Below are 18,240 nucleotides of genomic sequence, written 5' to 3' on the forward strand. Positions count from 1 at the left end.
GTATGGGTGTAATATTCATGTTGGGGGGGTCTGGGTGTAATATTCATGTTGGGGGGTATGGGTGTAATATTCCTGATGGGGGGTATGGGTGTAATATTCATGTTGGGGGGGGGGGGTATGGGTGTAATATTCATGTTGGGGGGTATGGGTGTAATATTCATGTTGGGGGGTATGGTTGTAATATTCATTTGGGGGGGGTATGGGTGTAATATTCATGTTGGGGGGTATGGGTGTAATATTCATGTTGGGGGGTATGGGTGTAATATTCATGTTGGGGGGTATGGGTGTAATATTCATGTTGGGGGGTATGGTTGTAATATTCATTTGGGGGGGTATGGGTGTAATATTCATGTTGGGGGGTATGGGTGTAATATTCATGTTGGGGGGGGTATGGGTGTAATATTCATGTTGGGGGGTATGGGTGTAATATTCATGTTGGGGGGTATGGGTGTAATATTCCTGATGGGGGGTATGGGTGTAATATTCATGTTGGGGGGGTCTGGGTGTAATATTCATGTTGGGGGGTATGGGTGTAATATTCCTGATGGGGGGTATGGGTGTAATATTCATGTTGGGGGGGGGGGGGTATGGGTGTAATATTCATGTTGGGGGGTATGGGTGTAATATTCATGTTGGGGGGGTCTGGGTGTAATATTCATGTTGGGGGGTATGGGTGTAATATTCCTGATGGGGGGTATGGGTGTAATATTCATGTTGGGGGGGGGGTATGGGTGTAATATTCATGTTGGGGGGTATGGGTGTAATATTCATGTTGGGGGGTATGGTTGTAATATTCATTTGGGGGGGGGTATGGGTGTAATATTCATGTTGGGGGGTATGGGTGTAATATTCATGTTGGGGGGTATGGGTGTAATATTCATGTTGGGGGGTATGGGTGTAATATTCATGTTGGGGGGTATGGTTGTAATATTCATTTGGGGGGGTATGGGTGTAATATTCATGTTGGGGGGTATGGGTGTAATATTCATGTTGGGGGGGGTATGGGTGTAATATTCATGTTGGGGGGTATGGGTGTAATATTCATGTTGGGGGGGGAGTATGGGTGTAATATTCATGTTGGGGGGGTATGGGTGTAATATTCATGTTGGGGGGGTATGGGTGTAATATTCATGTTGGGGGGGTATGGGTGTAATATTCATGTTGGGGGGTATGGGTGTAATATTCATGTTGGGGGGGTATGGTTGTAATATTCATGTTGGGGGGGTATGGGTGTAATATTCATGTTGGGGGTATGGGTGTAATATTCATGTTGGAGGGGTATGGGTGTAATATTCATGTTGGGGGGTATGGGTGTAATATTCATGTTGCAGGGGTATGGGTGTAATATTCATGTTGGAGGGGTATGGGTGTAATATTCATGTTGGGGGGTATGGGTGTAATATTCATGTTGCAGGGGTATGGGTGTAATATTCATGTTGGAGGGGTATGGGTGTAATATTCATGTTGGGGGGTATGGGTGTAATATTCATGTTGGGGGGTATGGGTGTAATATTCATGTTGGGGGGGTATGGGTGTAATATTCCTGATGGGGGGTATGGGTGTAATATTCCTGATGGGGGGTATGGTTGTAATGTTCATGTTGGGGGGTATGGGTGTAATATTCATGTTGGGGGGTATGGGTGTAATATTCATGTTGGGGGGTATGGGTGTAATATTCATGTTTGGGGTGTATGGGTGTAATATACCTCCTGGGGGGGGGGGGGTGGCATTTGGGAACCTGCCACTGAGGTATAACACATTCCACAAATTCACAAAAGGGGGCAGAATTTACCAGCTGAAAAGGCAGCAGTTGCAGTGCTAGCAATTTGGCCAAACTAGCATTCAGCCGCTGAGCATGTGGATGGCTGGGACTGAATTTCTTTCAATGTTTAAGCAACTGGGGTAGGGAAATTTTCCTGCTAAAATTCGATGTTGGTGTACCGCTAGCAGATTAGCTGCAAGTACTTGGGACATCTATTTCTATACTTTCATTCCTCTCAGTGCAGGTTTCTGAGAGGACTAAAGGGATAGTGGGGTTGGAGATCCCAGATGAGGAGAAGTCCACCTTGTGGGTCTTTTAAGTGCTCTTGCCAACAAACTGCATGGGAGGTCGTCATATGTCTGGTCAAGCATGTGGTGCCCAAGTGGCTGCTGTTTTGGCCACGTGAGATGCGCTTCAGACATATGTTGCAAACAGCAACGGTGCGATCTGCTGCACACGTGTCAAAAAAGGCCCACACCATAGAACTTTTCAAAATATGTGGGGAGTCAGCAGTGCCCTGCACCTGCTTAGCTCTGTGGTGTGATGCAATAGGGTGGCTGCCCTTAAGCTGCCCCCTGGAGGGCATCCTGCCTCGTTGGAATCGTGCCTCCTCCTCCTCCTTTCTATCAGGCACCCAAGTAGAGTCAGTGACCTCATCATCCCCACCCTCCTCATCACAGGAGCAAACTTGGCAGTATGCTGTAGCTGGGGGAACATGACTGCCAGTTTCTTGACCTTCTAGGGGCACCTCCTCTCTCTAGGCTCACGTTACTCCCTCCCTCAACCTGGGCACCGTCACCGGAGCCTTCAAATCGCTGCGCATCCTCCTACAGCATGTACCCAACACTGTGGTTAAATAGTTCGGTGGACTCCTCAGGACATGATGGTGGGGCTAGGGAAGGGAAGTAGTGACTGTGGACACGGAGCCCATGGAATAAGCCGCTTTGGCAGCTGAATTAGCAGGCAAACTACTCTGGGTGACAGAGGATGAGGAGGATGAGGACGGCTTTGTTATCCATTCCACCAACACTTCTGCATGTTCTGGCGCAATAACACGGCCAGCTGCAGAAAAAAGGACAAGCATGCCCCACGGCCACATTCTGAGGATGCACCACGTCCACGACCAGCTGTAGACACAGAGCCTGCTTGCCCTCTTTTAGTGGCCTGTGAGCGTCTGCTTCTCCTTGGCGGCCTTCCAGACATGCTGTCAATTTTGTTTAGCAAAACCACAACTACACTGTATTGTGTATTGTGTACACCACCAGGAAAGTAGAAGCAAGTGCACTAGGGGTGCACAGTACAGTGTACACTAACAGATGTGTAATAACAACTATGGGTGTACTGTATTGTGTACACCTCCAGAAAAGTAGTAGCAACTGCACTAGGGGTACACCAGGAACAGCCTGCAGTCAGATATAGCTAAACTGTATGCAGTGGATATATATACTGTATATATATATGAGACTATCTGCTTAATCTACACGAGACTCTCTCTCTGTCCAGGCAACAACACACTACATGAGGCCGACGTGCAGGCAGCCTTATATATGGGGCATAGACTTAGTCCCCCTGAGCCATGATTGGCGAAAGGCACCCTGGCTTTGGCCAATTATGGCTCTCTTAGCTGAGGGTGCTGGGATTGGCCAAAGCATGCAGGTCATGGTGCATGCTTTGGCCAATCATCATACAGTAATGCACGGCGCTCCAGCAGTGCATTATGGCCCATTACAGACCCCTGTACTGCGCTTTGTATATATATATATATATAGTTCCGGCTCCTGAAGAGCACGCGCTGTGTGTTTTTGTCATTTAATATTCCTGGAACCGCAGTTTGGTTTTGGGTTCATTTACAACAAATTTTGGTCTCAGTACCAGTCTAGCTGGATTGCATTGTGTTCTGCTTGACCATAGGTGGCGCTGTCATCTCTGGCAGGCGTGAGAACGCAGTCCAGTTAGGTGCATTGAGTGCCAATTCTTTTCTGAACCAGCCCAGTGGGAGTGTCCTCTTGCTGTGCATTCTGGGAGAGGGTACTTAAGGTGCCGACATCACGTGCTTCAGGGTTCCGGTCCAGAAGTGCTTTCTGTCTGTATGGTCCTGGTCCTCCTGACCAGCCCCCAGGGCTCTCATGGTAGGGTGACCACATTTCCAAACTGCCATTCAGGGACAACCCCCCCCCCCCCCCCGCACCCGCCTAAAAAATATGGTTTTTGATACCTTTTTTGCCAATTTTTTGGGGAAGAAAATGCAAACAGTGGTAACCAGTTTAGACAGGTATGCAATGTACACGGAGGGGGACACGGAGGAAAAACGGAGGGGGACACAGAGGAAGAACGGAGGGGGACACAGAGGAAGAACGGAAGGGGACACAGAGGAAGAATGGAGGGGGACACCAGCAGAACATAGGGGAACACGGAGGAAGAACAGAGGGGGACATGGAGGAAGAACAGAGGGGGACACGGAGAAAGAATGGAGGGGGACAGCAGCAGAACAGAGGGGAACAGCAGCAGAACAGAGGGGGACATGGAGGAAGATCGGGGGGGAGACGGAGGAAGAACGGTGGGGGACAGCAGCAGAACGGAGGGGGACACTGAGAAAGAATGGTGGGGGACATGGAGGAAGAACGGAGGGGGACACTGAGAAACAACGGAGGGGGACACTGAGAAACAACGGAGGGGGACACGGAGGAAAAATGGAGGAAGAACAGAGGGGGACACGGAGGAAAAACGGAGGGGGACACAGAGGAAGAACGGAGGGGGACACAGAGGAAGAATGGAGGGGGACACAGAGGAAGAACGGAGGGGGACACAGAGGAAGAATGGAGGGGGACACCAGCAGAACATAGGGGAACACGGAGGAAGAACAGAGGGGGACATGGAGGAAGAACAGAGGGGGACACGGAGAAAGAATGGAGGGGGACAGCAGCAGAACAGAGGGGAACAGCAGCAGAACAGAGGGGGACATGGAGGAAGATCGGGGGGGAGACGGAGGAAGAACGGTGGGGGACAGCAGCAGAACGGAGGGGGACACTGAGAAAGAATGGTGGGGGACATGGAGGAAGAACGGAGGGGGACACTGAGAAACAACGGAGGGGGACACTGAGAAACAACGGAGGGGGACACGGAGGAAAAATGGAGGAAGAACAGAGGGGGACACGGAGGAAAAACGGAGGGGGACACAGAGGAAGAACGGAGGGGGGCACAGAGGAAGAATGGAGGGGGACACCAGCAGAACATAGGGGGACACGGAGGAAGAACAGAGGGGGACATGGAGGAAGAACAGAGGTGGACACGGAGAAAGAATGGAGGGGGACAGCAGCAGAACAGAGGGGGACACGGAGGAAAAACAGAGGGGGACATGGAGGAAGATCGGGGGGGAGACGGAGGAAGAACAGTGGGGGACAGCAGCAGAACGGAGGGGGACACTGAGAAAGAATGGTGGGGGACATGGAGGAAGAATGGAGGGGGACACTGAGAAACAACGGAGGGGGACACTGAGAAACAACGGAGGGGGACACGGAGGAAGAACGGAGGGGGACACAAAGGAAGAACGGAGGGGGACACGGAGGAAGAACGGAGGGGGACACGGAGGAAGAACAGAGGGGGACACGGAGGAAGAACAGAGGGGGACACGGAGGAAAAATGGAGGAAGAACATAGGGGGACACAGAGGAAAAACATAGGGGGGCACAGTGGAAGAACGAAGGGGGACACAGAGGAAGAACGGAGGGGGTCACAGAGGAAGAACGGAGGGGCGCACGGAGGAAGAAGGGAGGGGGACAGCAACAGAAAAGAGGGGGACACAGAGGAAGACTGGAGGGGGACAGCAGCAGAAAGAATGGAGGAGGACAGTCAGCAGCAGAATGGAGGGGGAGGGGGACAGCAGCAGAATTGTACACTAACCTGGACTCCTGGAAGTTTGTCAGTGTCTGTATTTTAACTGCAGGACCTCGTGGGCGGGAGGAGCCTGGGCTCTGGAGGAGGAATCTGAGGAGGAATCTCAGTGAGAGCACAGGCAGTGAGAGGACACGAGACTGAAGCTGCTGAGTGCTGACTGGCCTGGAGACTTTAATTTAAGTGAGGCGCCCTGTGTCGTCAGTGGCGTCACTCTGGCTGGGGTACGTTACTGTGCGGGGCCTGCGGGGGGGGGGGTGCATTGCCCACACTCACTGCCAGACAGTGCCACCAGCTCCGTCTCAGCCCGCCCATCAGGCTGACGTCACTGGTTGCTAGACGCGGGGCGGCCCCTAGCCTAGCAACCAGACTGCATGTGTGAGTCATCCTCCTCCTGTGCGCTGCCTGTGTAGTGTGAGTCCGACTCTGACACTAGTCTGTGACTGTGTGTGGCGGCGCCGCGGCGGGCCGGCGGCAGACAGGGAGAGGGAGAGAGACTCGTGGAGCAGATTGTGTTTTGTTTCATTCCGGGACACTGTATTGTCCCGGAATGAAGGTGCCCGGGACACGGGACAAAAATGTGAAATCCAGGACAATCCCGGGCAATCCGGGACACGTGGGCACCCTATCTCATGGCCTGGGGTGCGGATCCATCCAATTCCGAGTCTCGGGGCTGGCTAGCCCGAGGCAAAGTAACTGGAAGGAGGATTCGGGGGTGGTCCGTTTGCCGTCTCAGTTGTGGACTTATTTTCCCCTGTGATGGGACCCAATTGGTGCAGCCCGGAATGTGTTTGTGGCTGATGTGTTTTGGGGCTGCCATGCGGCTTGGTGGAGGAGGGGCGGCCAGGCATGGCTGTCCCATCACTTACAATGGGGAAAGTTGGCTACTAACTGTGGACAATAGAATGGGGGTGGGGACTTTTTGTTTTGAGATGAAAAGATCATGCAAGAAGCACTGTGGATTGGGTGGTCTCAGGTTTCTAGGATCGCTGTTTGTGTTCTCAATGTCTTTCTCCTATAGAAGATGCCAGAGTAAGTATACGAACTTTTACTTGGGAACAGAGTGTATGTTTGAGCCTATTTTTTTTCTGTTTTATGTGGCGTTGTTTGGTTGGCCAAAGTCCCTAGTGGTATGTAGCTTAAAATGCTTATAAGTGTCCATGTGGTGTCTCAAATGTGTAGTTTTGTGGGGAGAAGTTTATGTTTCTAGTGAAGAAATCTTGGTTTTGGCGGAATCAACAACTGCATTTCATATGTTAATGGCACCATTTTGTCGTGGCCTGGCTTTCGTCGGCCATTTTATTTTGTTGTTGTCACCATGCGGCCATTTTCACCATGTGCCCATGGTTTGATCTTCTTTTGTTGCAACTACCATTTTGTGTCCGCTGTGTTTTGGGTGAAATTGCTCTACTTTTAGGTCAGGTTTAAAAATGTGATTTTGGTTTGTAGAGGCGCAGTTTGAGGATTTTGTTTCTGTTTGGCGTGTGGGTCATCCCAGAGTGGAAGCGGCTCCAATTCCTTTGTGTGTAGCCATGTGGTCTGGGCATCTTGTGTCCCACCACCATTTCCTTTTGAGTGAATTCAATTGGCAGTTTTTGTACTTTTTTACATACTTTTCAGTGAAACTGTTGCGTTGTTTGCATTGAGTTTTGGGTTTAAGTGAAAAATCTCTACTTTGCATTGAATTTACTAACTTTAACTGAGTTTTTGTACTTTTAGCGGTGTGTGTTACTTTTATTTTTTAATGTTTGGGAGTTTCTCAGAGGACAATTCATTGTTTTGGGTTTTATTGCTTTAGAAGTTCAGGGAAGATTCATCTAGGCTTTCCCTCCCCCTCTCCCTGTTCATTGTTATTTAAATGGACCAGTTCATTTTTAGAGCTGAGGTTTATATTGTATAGCCTGCAGTAGAAACTAGGCTTCCCCTCCCCCTTCCTGTCCATTGATACAGGAAGTTCCTTACAAGATGTGATGTACAACAGGAAGTTCTTTAGAAGATGCAATGTACAACAGGAAGTTCTTTAGAAGATGCAATGTACAACAGGAAGTTCTTTACAAGATTTGAGGTACAACAGGAAGTTCTTTACAAGATGTGATGTACAACAGGAAGTTCCTTACAAGATGCGATGTACAACAGGAAGTTCTTTACAAGATGTGCTATAGAACAGGAAGTTCTTTACAAGATGTGATGTACAACAGGAAGTTCCTTACAAGATGTGATGTACAACAGGAAGTTCCTTACAAGATGTGATATACAATAGGGATGGCCGAACTGTTCCCCCCAGCGGTGGGTTGGCGGAAAATTTTCGTGTTCGCAATTCACCAAACCGGCGGACTATTGCCACTGTTCGCCCGGCGGACATATGCGTTTACAGTGTGAAAGAACTTTGACCCATGATGACACATCCAACATGGGGTACAGGACAGCCAATTGAGACATTTCAGCACATGGACAATTGGACATTCCCCCTACCTTATAAATAGACCCGATCTGGCGGCCATTTTACATTCTGTCTTATGTCAGTGTAGGGAGAGGTTGCTGTGTGGAGCAGGGAGAGACTGTAGTGACACAAATCGCTAGCTATTAGGTCCACAAAAGTCCCTTTAAGGACTGGTATAGCTGTAGTACATGATATAGGGTTCAGTGTACTGCTGTGCTGGTGATTGCAGCCGTCTTTTGTCAGTGTAGGGACAGGATGCTGTGTGCAGCAGGGACAGTCAGTTTAATCACTAGCTATTGCTATTAGGTCCACAAAGGTCATTTTAAGGACTGGTATAGGTGTACAATATATAGGGTGCTGGTGCATTGCTGTGCTGCAGATTACTGCTCGTTTCTGCAGCTGTCTTTTATCAGTGTAGGGACTGAGGGACAGTCTGCAAATCACTAGCTACTAGGTCCACAAAGGTCCTTGTAAGGACTGGTATAGGTGTACTATTTGGTGTGCAGTATATAGGTGTGTAATACACGTATAAAATACTTGCACATATAGAAAGCATAGTATAGTGCAGTTCCACTGTGCAGCATTGTGACTGCTGAGCTGTTCTGCAGCGATACTACAAAGAGTGACAAACGCAATAAAAAAAAAGTGTTATAACTGGTGTGATAGACCAGTGGCCCCCAAAAACGACAGATTGAAGCGGGGTGTTATATACCTTCTTCCACATACATACTGCCCTTCTCTAGAGACTTTTGTCACAGGGTCATTTAAAAAATGACAGGCAGAGGAAGAGGCAGGCCCTTCCGCAGGGGTGGTAGGGGTAGGGCAAGAGCAACAGGCTTGAGCCAAAGTGGCAAATTGCAGAAGGTGCGTGCGATTACGTCAAAGGACGCACCAGACTTGGTTGAGTGGCTCACTCAGCCTTACTCTTCTGCACCCTCCTCATCCTCTCGATCTGCACCCTCTTCTTCACTCTCTGCTATGTGCACCCCCAAAGACACTACCACCAACACCACCACCACCACCACATACCTTCTGCTTGAGTCACAGGAATTATTTTCCGATCCATATCAAGACATTTCTGATGCGCAGCCACTCTTGGTATTGGATCAGGAAGAGGAGGTAGCAACAACCGCTACTCAGCAGTCTGACGACAGTACTCAGATCAGCCCAAGGAGGAGGTTGGTCCCCGGTGTTGCTGCCTACTCCGAGATCTCTACTTATAGCCGTGGGGAAGGTGACGTTGATGATGACGTGTCTAGTGATGTCACGTGGGTGCCCACAAGAGAGGAAGAGGAGGGGAGTTCAGAGGGAGATATGGACCAGCAGATAGGGAGGAGAAGCAGGAAGAACTTACATTGCACAGGAGGGACAAAGCAGACTGCAAATGTATCAGGAGCGAGTCATCGACCATGTACGGTCACATCTGGAGCTCCCAGGACACCGGCACATGGCTCCGCAGTGTGGGCTTTTTTTAACATGTCCGCTGCTGACAATAGCGTTGCCATCTGCAATCTTTGCAGTCAACGCATTAGTTGCGGTAAGCCCAACACTCACCTAGGGACGACCACCTTAAGAAGGCACATGAGCAGCCATCACCGAGCCGAGTGGGAGCAACGGAACACACAAAGCCACACTGCAGGCTCTCACCGTCCAGCCTCATCTTCTCCTTCTCCTCTCTCCTCACAATTGTCCTCCACTCCACCTTCCATCACGCCAAGCTCACGTTTTTCTGCAAAAAGGCAGGCTTCCGTGGGCCAAATGTTCGAGCGTAAAAAAAATGATGACGCCGGATAACCCTCTTGCCCAACGGTTGACGGCTGGCTTGTCAGAACTCATAGCCCGCCAACTACTGCCATATAAACTGGTGGACTCGGAGGCCTTTAGAAAATTTGTGGCCATTGGAACACCACAATGGAAGGTCCCAGGAAGGAAGTATTTCTCAGAGAAGGGCATCCCAGAGCTATATGGCTATGTTCAGCGGCAAGTGAATGTATCTCTGGCACACAGTGTCGGTGCCAAGATACATCTGACCACAGACACGTGGTCTAGCAAACACGGCCAGGGAAGGTATATCACTTTTACTGCCCACTGGGTGAACCTTCTGATGGCCGTCAAGCATGTAACCTGTGGCACCCGTGTAGATTGGGTTTTACCGCCACAGATTGCATGCAGGCCTGACTCTTCTCCTCCTCCTCCTACTTCATCCTCCTCCCTCTCCTCCTCGGCTGACTCCTCCTTTTCCGCTGCTAGCGTTTCTTCCTTTGCGCCGCCCAAGCTCCCCAGAACCTATTCGACATGCCAGGTGAGACGTTGCCATGCCGTGCTGCGTCTGTTGTGCCTGGAAGCCAAGAGCCACACTGGCCCCGCACTCCTTTCAGCTTTGCGTTCACAGGCAGATCAGTGGCTAACACCGCTCAATTTGACAGTTGGTAAAGTGGTGTGTGACAACGGTGTCAATCTGCTTAGCGCATTGAAACAGGGCAAAATCACGCACGTGCCGTGCATGGCACACGTCTTAAACTTGGTCGTGCAGCGATTCCTTGTCAAATACCCTGGGGTCCAGGACATCTTGCGGCAGGCAAGGAAAATCTCAGCCCATTTCAGAAGATCTTACACGGCCATGGCTCGCCTTGCTGACATTCAGCGGCGACACCATCTGCCGGTCAGACGTCTTATTTGCGATTGCCCGACGCGATGGAACTCAACCTTCTATATGCTTGATAGGCTGCTCCAGCAGAAACGTGCAGTTAACGTCTACCTGTATGAACTCTGCGGCAGAACAGGTTCTGGGGAGCTGGGTTTTTTTTCACCGCGCCAGTGGCTGCTCATGCGCGACGCATGCAGACTTCTGCGGCCATTTGAATGAATGAATGAATTAATGAATGAAATACTTATATAGCGCACAATGCGAACTGAATCGCCTCTAGGAGATCACCAAACTGGTCAGTCGCAGCCATGGTGCCATCAGTGACATGGTACCTTATGCCTTCTTTATGGAGCGTGCATTGCGTCGTGTCATTGATCAAGCCGTGGAGGAGCAGGAGCGGGAAGATGCGGAAGTCGCAATGCTGGATGAATTCCCAGGGGGGGGCTACTCTATCTGAGACAAGTCAACAACAAGAGTCTGAAGAGGAGTCAGAGGAAGATGGTGCTGGGGCGGATGAGCAGGAGCAAGAAGAGCATGCTTTAAACCTTTCTGGGATCCCTGTTGTTGTGCGTGGATGGGGAGAGGAGAACGAGGAGGACGACATTATCCTGGATGATGAGCAGGAGCCAGGCCACCACACCGCTTCCAGTTTAGTGCAAATGGGGGCCTTCATGCTCCAGTGTTTTAACAGGGACCCCCGTATAAAAAGCATAGGGGTCAAGGACCAGTACTGGGTGGCAGTATCCTTAGCCCCCCAGTACAAACACAAAATGGTGGAAATGTTACCACCATCACAGAGGGCTGTCAGAATGGAGCACTTCCAGGCCTTGCTTCGAGAAATGCTGCATTCTGCTTTTGCGTGCGCTGGCATAGGAGCAATTCCCACTCCCAGAGAAGGATTTGCGGGTACCAATCCAACAGCGCCTGCAAGAAGAGGCCGGTTTGAAGATGTGTTGGTGACTTCGGATATGAGGTCATTCTTTCAGCTGACCCATCGACAGGTGTCATCCGGATCCAGCATCAGGGAACGCCTAGACTGACAGGTGTCCGACTACATCGGGTTAACGGCCGAGCTGCTGGTATCAGTGCTGCTGTCAGTGCTCTCTATCTCGGTGCTGGTGTGGTGTCAGTGCTCTCGATCTCGGTGCTGGTGTGGTCTCAGTGCTCTCTATCTCTGTGCTGGTGTCAGTGCTCTATATCACGGTGCTGGTGTCAGTGCTCTCTATCTCGGTGCTGTTGTCAGTGCTCTATATCACGGTGCTGGTGTCAGTGCTCTCTATCTCGGTGCTGGTGTCAGTGCTCTATATCACGGTGCTGGTGTCAGTGCTCTATATCACGGTGCTGGTGTCAGTGCTCTCTATCTCGGTGCTGGTGTCAGTGCTCTATATCACGGTGCTGGTGTCAGTGCTCTATATCACACTGCTGGTGTCAGTGCTCTATATTTCGGTGCTGGTGTCAGTGCACTCTATCACGGTGCTGGTGTCAGTGCTCTCTATCTCGGTGCTGGTGTCAGTGCTCTCTATCTCGGTGCTGGTGTTAGTGCTCTCTATCTCGGTGCTGGTGTCAGTGCTCTATATCACGGTACTGGTGTCAGTGCTCTATATCATGGTGCTGGTGTCAGTGCTCTACATCATGGTGCTGGTGTCAGTGCTCTATATCACGGTGCTGGTATCAGTGCTCTATATCACGGTGCTGGTATCAGTGCTCTATATCACGGTGCTGGTGTCAGTGCACTCTATCACGGTGCTGGTGTCAGTGCTCTCTATCTCGGTGCTGGTGTTAGTGCTCTATATCACGGTGCTGGTGTCAGTGCTCTATATCATGGTGCTGGTGTCAGTGCTCTATATCTCGGTGCTGGTGTCAGTGCTCTATATCACGGTGCTAGTGTCAGTACACTCCATCACGGTGCTGGTATCAGTGCTCTATATCACGGTGCTGGTGTCAGTGATCTATATCACGGTGCTGGTGTCAGTGCACTCTATCACGGTGCTGGTGTCAGTGCTCTATATCACGGTGCTGGTGTCAGTGCATTCTATCACGGTGCTGGTGTCAGTGCTCTATATCTCGGTACTGGTGTCAGTGCTCTATATCACGGTGCTGGTGTCAGTGCTCTATATCACGGTGCTGGTGTCAGTGCTCTATATCTCGGTGCTGGTGTCAGTGCTCTATATCACAGTGCTGGTGTCAGTGCTCTCTATCACGGTGCTGGTGTCAGTGCTCTCTATCACGGTGCTGGTGTCAGTGCTCTCTATCACGGTGCTGGTGATCATCTCCTGCACCCTCTTCTTTGCCTACCCTGACCTTTCCTCTCCTCCATTGCCTTCATGCGCTCCACAGTCCTGAATTGTCACAATTTCCCATCAAAAAAAGAATGCTTGTAGTTGTCGATCCCAGATTCACCTCATACATGTGTTATGTCATTGGCCATGTGGTGGGACTATGTGTGCACAGCTAGTAATTATTTTGTGGCTGAAAATATGACCTGTAGGTTTTTAGGTTCCCCTGTCATTGAAGTCAATGGGGCCCGCCGCAAACTTTCCGGTTTGGCCGTTCGCGAAACGTCCCGTCGGAAGTTCGTCCATCTCTAATATACAACAGGAAGTTCTTTACAAGATGTGATGTACAACAGGAAGTTCTTTGCAGGTGTGCAACAGGAAATTGGTGGGAGGAGCCTGGGGTCTTTTGACTCGTGTTTGGAAGTATGTTTGATTTTTAAATGTAATTCCAGTTGTTTTGTGAAGTTTTATACTGTAATACAGTTTTGGGTAGAGAGCAAACAGGAGGCATCCAAGTTATTGTTGTAATATCTAGGTACAGATAGAAGCCACGTTTTTAAATTTTGAATAGCGGAGGATTTCATGGTGTTTTGTAGTTTGTCTGACAACACATTTATAGTACTGCTGATAATCGATTGTAGAGCATGTAAATGTGAGGATTAGTACGCTAGTACACCAGGAGGCCGTGTATAATAATTGGAATACGCCGGTGACAGTACTGTAAAAATAGTCACTAGGCAGTACTGCTCCGAAAGTTAGTGCAAGAGTGCCCTGGATGCAGGGACCATCACAAGCGATTCCAATCGTCGTGGGTAATGTTGGCCGTCCATGCATTGGAGGAAAAAATGAGGCTCCACCCCCGTGAGACAGCTGCATAGTACATGGGGTCTGGGTTTGGGACTCTGGACATGAGACCCCTTAAAGTTTGGCATATATGGTCAGAGGGTGCAGTAAGGTGTATTCCTTTGGAAGGTACTTCTGATGTCTTGAGGTGTAGCTGTGGCTTCAGAAATCTGTGATGATGATGAGTTGATGGATGTGTAGTACACGTTTGTATGATTAAAAATCATCATCCCTGTTTTTGGACTTTGTGTGGCCGGTCCATACAAGATTCCGAGATGCTCTCGTGTTTTTCCCATTGAATTTTTTTTCTATAACTAAAAGAGTGAAGGCCGCATTCCATCTGGTTGTTTTGTTTTTCTCATTTTTGATTTGAGAACTATGAAATATCTCCCCCACATTTGTATTTAAGTGTTTGTCTCAGGTTTTAGTCTTCTCATTGTCTGTATGTGGTAACAAGAAGATGTCTGAGCCCTCTTACGTGTCGCCGGTGTTGTATTTTGGTAAGAACATGAAAGTAAGGGTTAGAGGGTTTAGTTATTATCGGTTTTGAGTGTCAGTGACAATTTACCAATCTACATGAATGTTGTATTGTTTACCATTCTTTGAAGGACGGAGTAATAACTTTTGTTTATAAGTATCTTTTCAGGTACAAGGAGTTTCTGAAAGTGTATGTACCGGTGTCAGGGCTGGACTTACCATTGGGCTTGACTGGGTTGAAGCCCATGGGCCCCACCCAATAGGGGGCCCCACGCCAAGATACATAGCCGAGTGTACCCGGCTCGGCTCCGCTCACAGTTATGCCCAGTCCCGCCCTATAACGGACATAACACAGGGACTGGGCGTGACTGTGAGCCAAGCCGAGTACACTCGACTACTCTCGGCTCCGCTCGGGACTGCGAGAGGGCCCGAGAGCTGCCGAGATACACAGGACTCTGTATCTTGGCAGCGCCATTTTTAAACTTCAAGACTGCAATGACAAGCCTGCAAATTACACTGGACAAGGCTGCAGATGGATGGGCAAGGCTGCAGATGGACACTGATAAGGCTGCATTGATGGGCATTTAAATGTACGTTTTTCCTTAAACTTCCCTCCTAAAAGTTTTTTCCTTAAAATTCCCTCCTAAACTTGGGGTGCGTGTTATATGCCAGCACGTGTTATACGCCGATAAATACGGTAATGTATAGAAGGTAGGGCCCGAAAGTGACTCAAGCCCAGGGGCCCTCAGCACCCTAAGTCCTGCCCGTCCGGTGTATAAGAAGGTAACAGTATCATAGGCTATTTCACTGTTTTTTTATGCACCATTCTAAACCCTGCGTGTCTTCCTCCACTTTGTAATGAGGAGGAAAAAAAGGGGGGGGATGAGAGACAAATTTTCAAACCAATAATACCAACCGCTCCAAGTTTGTGACTTAGTAGGAACAACGGGTTCCACTTTTTTCCTTTGATGGAATTTGAGTCAGCAGTCTGATGAAGGACGTTCCCATAAGAATGGTTCCCGGTATTACCCCCCCAGATGGTAAGATGCAGTGACCACAGTCATTGAGTTCCCACATGTCTGGGTTATCACCATATGAGGTTTGTTTGGAGGTCAATCAAAACCAGAATTGTACTTTCCTCATTAGCTGTCGCCTACATTCTCAGCTGATGGGGTAGGTGCAATCACTGCAACATTAACTCCAAAATGTCCACCACAAGGTTCACGAGTCCCTCCTGGACCCGGACACAATAACCAGTTTACATTCTTTCTAACCAGGTGACTGGGCCGTTGTAATGAAGCTTGAGGGACGAGACAACTGGGTCCACACCGACCACTACAAGAAGCTGCTACACCAAAGGATGAGGATTATCTTTGTTTATTTATATTTTTAAAGTGTATTTTCCAACCAGCTAAGAAAGTGGACAGGACACATGGTGGGGTTTACTCTGAGCTCTGGGGCCCCAGTGATGACAGTGGTACATAATATATAGGATTTTCATATTGGTGTGAGGAGATTTGACAAACTAGTAAAATCCAAACAGACACTTGTCAATAGAATTTAACAATTCATTTCTAGAGGGTAAAATGTATTATAATTTTAATAATATCTCTGGTTCTTGGCAGTTTTGGTATCGGGATAACTAGGTAGCCCACAAGTGTGCTTCAACTTTAGATTGGTATTAAAGAGCGTCCACGGAGCCCCACCAGCAGGCTGTGGGCGTAGGGACGGCATGACAGCTGCTTCGAATGCACTGTCGCCGTTTTAAGGGGCAAGGATAGTGGCCGCTTTAAGAAATAGGAGTAGGCGGGGCGGTGGGCGGAGCCTGCCGTTTTCAGTCACGATGCAGAGGAAGCCAGGGGCAGTCGGAGAGAGCGGAGGAGGAAGTGATTCCCACCCACCCTCCCCTTTTTGTTTTCGGGGATTGTTTATCGGGGTAGGATTATGTGGGTTGGCAGTGTTTTGGGGTCAGTTGAGAAGGTCAAGTGGTGCAGGTGAAGAATAGGTGGTACCCATCCATGGTGATGGGGGTGGTTGGATCTGTACTTCACGGTTACATGGGGTTAACCGGGAAGAGTAAAAGGGGTAGGTCACTGCATTGGTTTGGGTATAGCCTCCGAGACAGGGGAGTCCGTCTGGAGGTCAAGAGGTTAAAGGTAATGTGCAGTGACCAGTAGGGTCTATTATATGCTATGACCCAGGATACAGTTTTAAAGGAAAGTTTATATTTTGTTATATATATATATATATATATATATTTTGGTTAAATAAATCAAGGCCTGTTGGCCATTTACTCCAAACATAGTCTGGTCTGGTTTATGGGGGGTGTTGGGTTTGGAGAGAGGTGGAGGTATTCTTTCGGGTTAGAATCATATTGAGGGGAGGTGTCAGACAATACAGAGGTCATGAGGATCTACAGCTTAGAAGGTAATTCCCCTAAGACAAGAGGTTGATGTGTGCTGGTGAATCTCGTCCCACCATCTTATGTCGCGGCTGATTATGAGGATCTGATGGCACGAGAGAAGGTATGAATGTCGGGGACAGCTGGACAGGAATTGCTTGTACACGGTGGGGGATGGTCTTATGAAACGATTGAACAATTTCTCATCCATTGAGGACGGGATGTTTTCATGTAACTGTTGAAGCCACAAGGAAGTTCCCACAATCCAAGGGGGGTTCCTGGGATCAGGCATGTACTGGCCATAGGGACTACAGGGAGTTTCCCGGTGGGCCGATGGCTCAGTGGGCCGGTCAGGGGCAGTCCTGGAGCCGCTCTTCTCTGTCATTGAGTGATCGTGATTTCACCCCTGTTAGCCCTTAGTACACACGGTCGGACATTCCGACAATCAAATCCGTCGGATTTTGTCCGATGGATTTTGTCCGAAACTGTTGTATACACACGGTCGGACAAAGTTGTCGGAAAATCCGATCGTTCAGAATGTGGTGACGTTATTTGGTTACGACGGGACTACGTTCAGGCTAGTAGCCAATAGCTTTGGTGTAGGAATTTGATCTGAGCATGCGTGGCACTTTTTCCGATCGGAATTCTCTACACATGATCGGACAAGGTCCGATCAGATCATGTTGTCGGAAAATTTTATACCCAAGCTGGAAAACTTGGTCCGTCGGATATTCCGATGGAAACAGTCCGATGGAGCCCACACATGGTCGGATTATCCGACAACACAGTCCGATCGGACATTTTCCGACCGTGTGTACAAGGGCTTAGGAGGAGCAGCTGCCGTCACTTGCTGGAGAGAGCATTAGGCTTTCTACTCCCTTTAGCCTGCAGGGGGAGATAGACAGCTGGCAGACGTTCCATCCTCTCTCCCCTTATCACTTATCACATGACTGGAGAGAGGAACGAGAAGCTGCCTTCAAAACTGTGAGTACACGTGGGAGGGGGAGGAGAGGGAGGACGCTCTGATGTAAGGGGAAGTGCTGATGGAGACACTCAAAATTAAAGTGGGCCGGCCATGATGAAGTCCAGGGCCAAATTTTTGTCCCAGTCCAGCCCTGCCTGGGATTTCATAAGTAAAGATTGCTGTACCTGGATCGGGGATACTAGAGATAAAGTTCAGGCCCATATGGATAAGGTTGGATCCCTGCAAGGCAAAGCCAGAGCTATAGCTAGGGAAGGGTGAAGTCTTTTTAAGGGTCTGGGAATCTTTGGGGATTTATTTTATTTTTCAGCAGATCACAGTAGAAGGAAGTAGGGGTATATATCCTCATGTTGTTTTTGTTTCTATTCCTTCTATATGACGTGATGAGGTGCTCCTGTTGCCTGATTGGACGAGTGACCAGAGCCCGAGCAGGTGACCACGTCTTCCACTAAGATGAGACGCCCCGAAGCCCGACCCACGTACAAGACACGGAGGATCCCAGACCTCCCGGCCTTCATGTCC

The sequence above is a fragment of the Lithobates pipiens genome, unplaced genomic scaffold, assembly GCF_037356315.1.
Source record: "Lithobates pipiens isolate NorthernLeopardFrog02 unplaced genomic scaffold, aLitPip1_a1.2 Scaffold_19, whole genome shotgun sequence".
In the NCBI taxonomy this organism is placed as follows: Eukaryota; Metazoa; Chordata; class Amphibia; order Anura; family Ranidae; genus Lithobates; species Lithobates pipiens.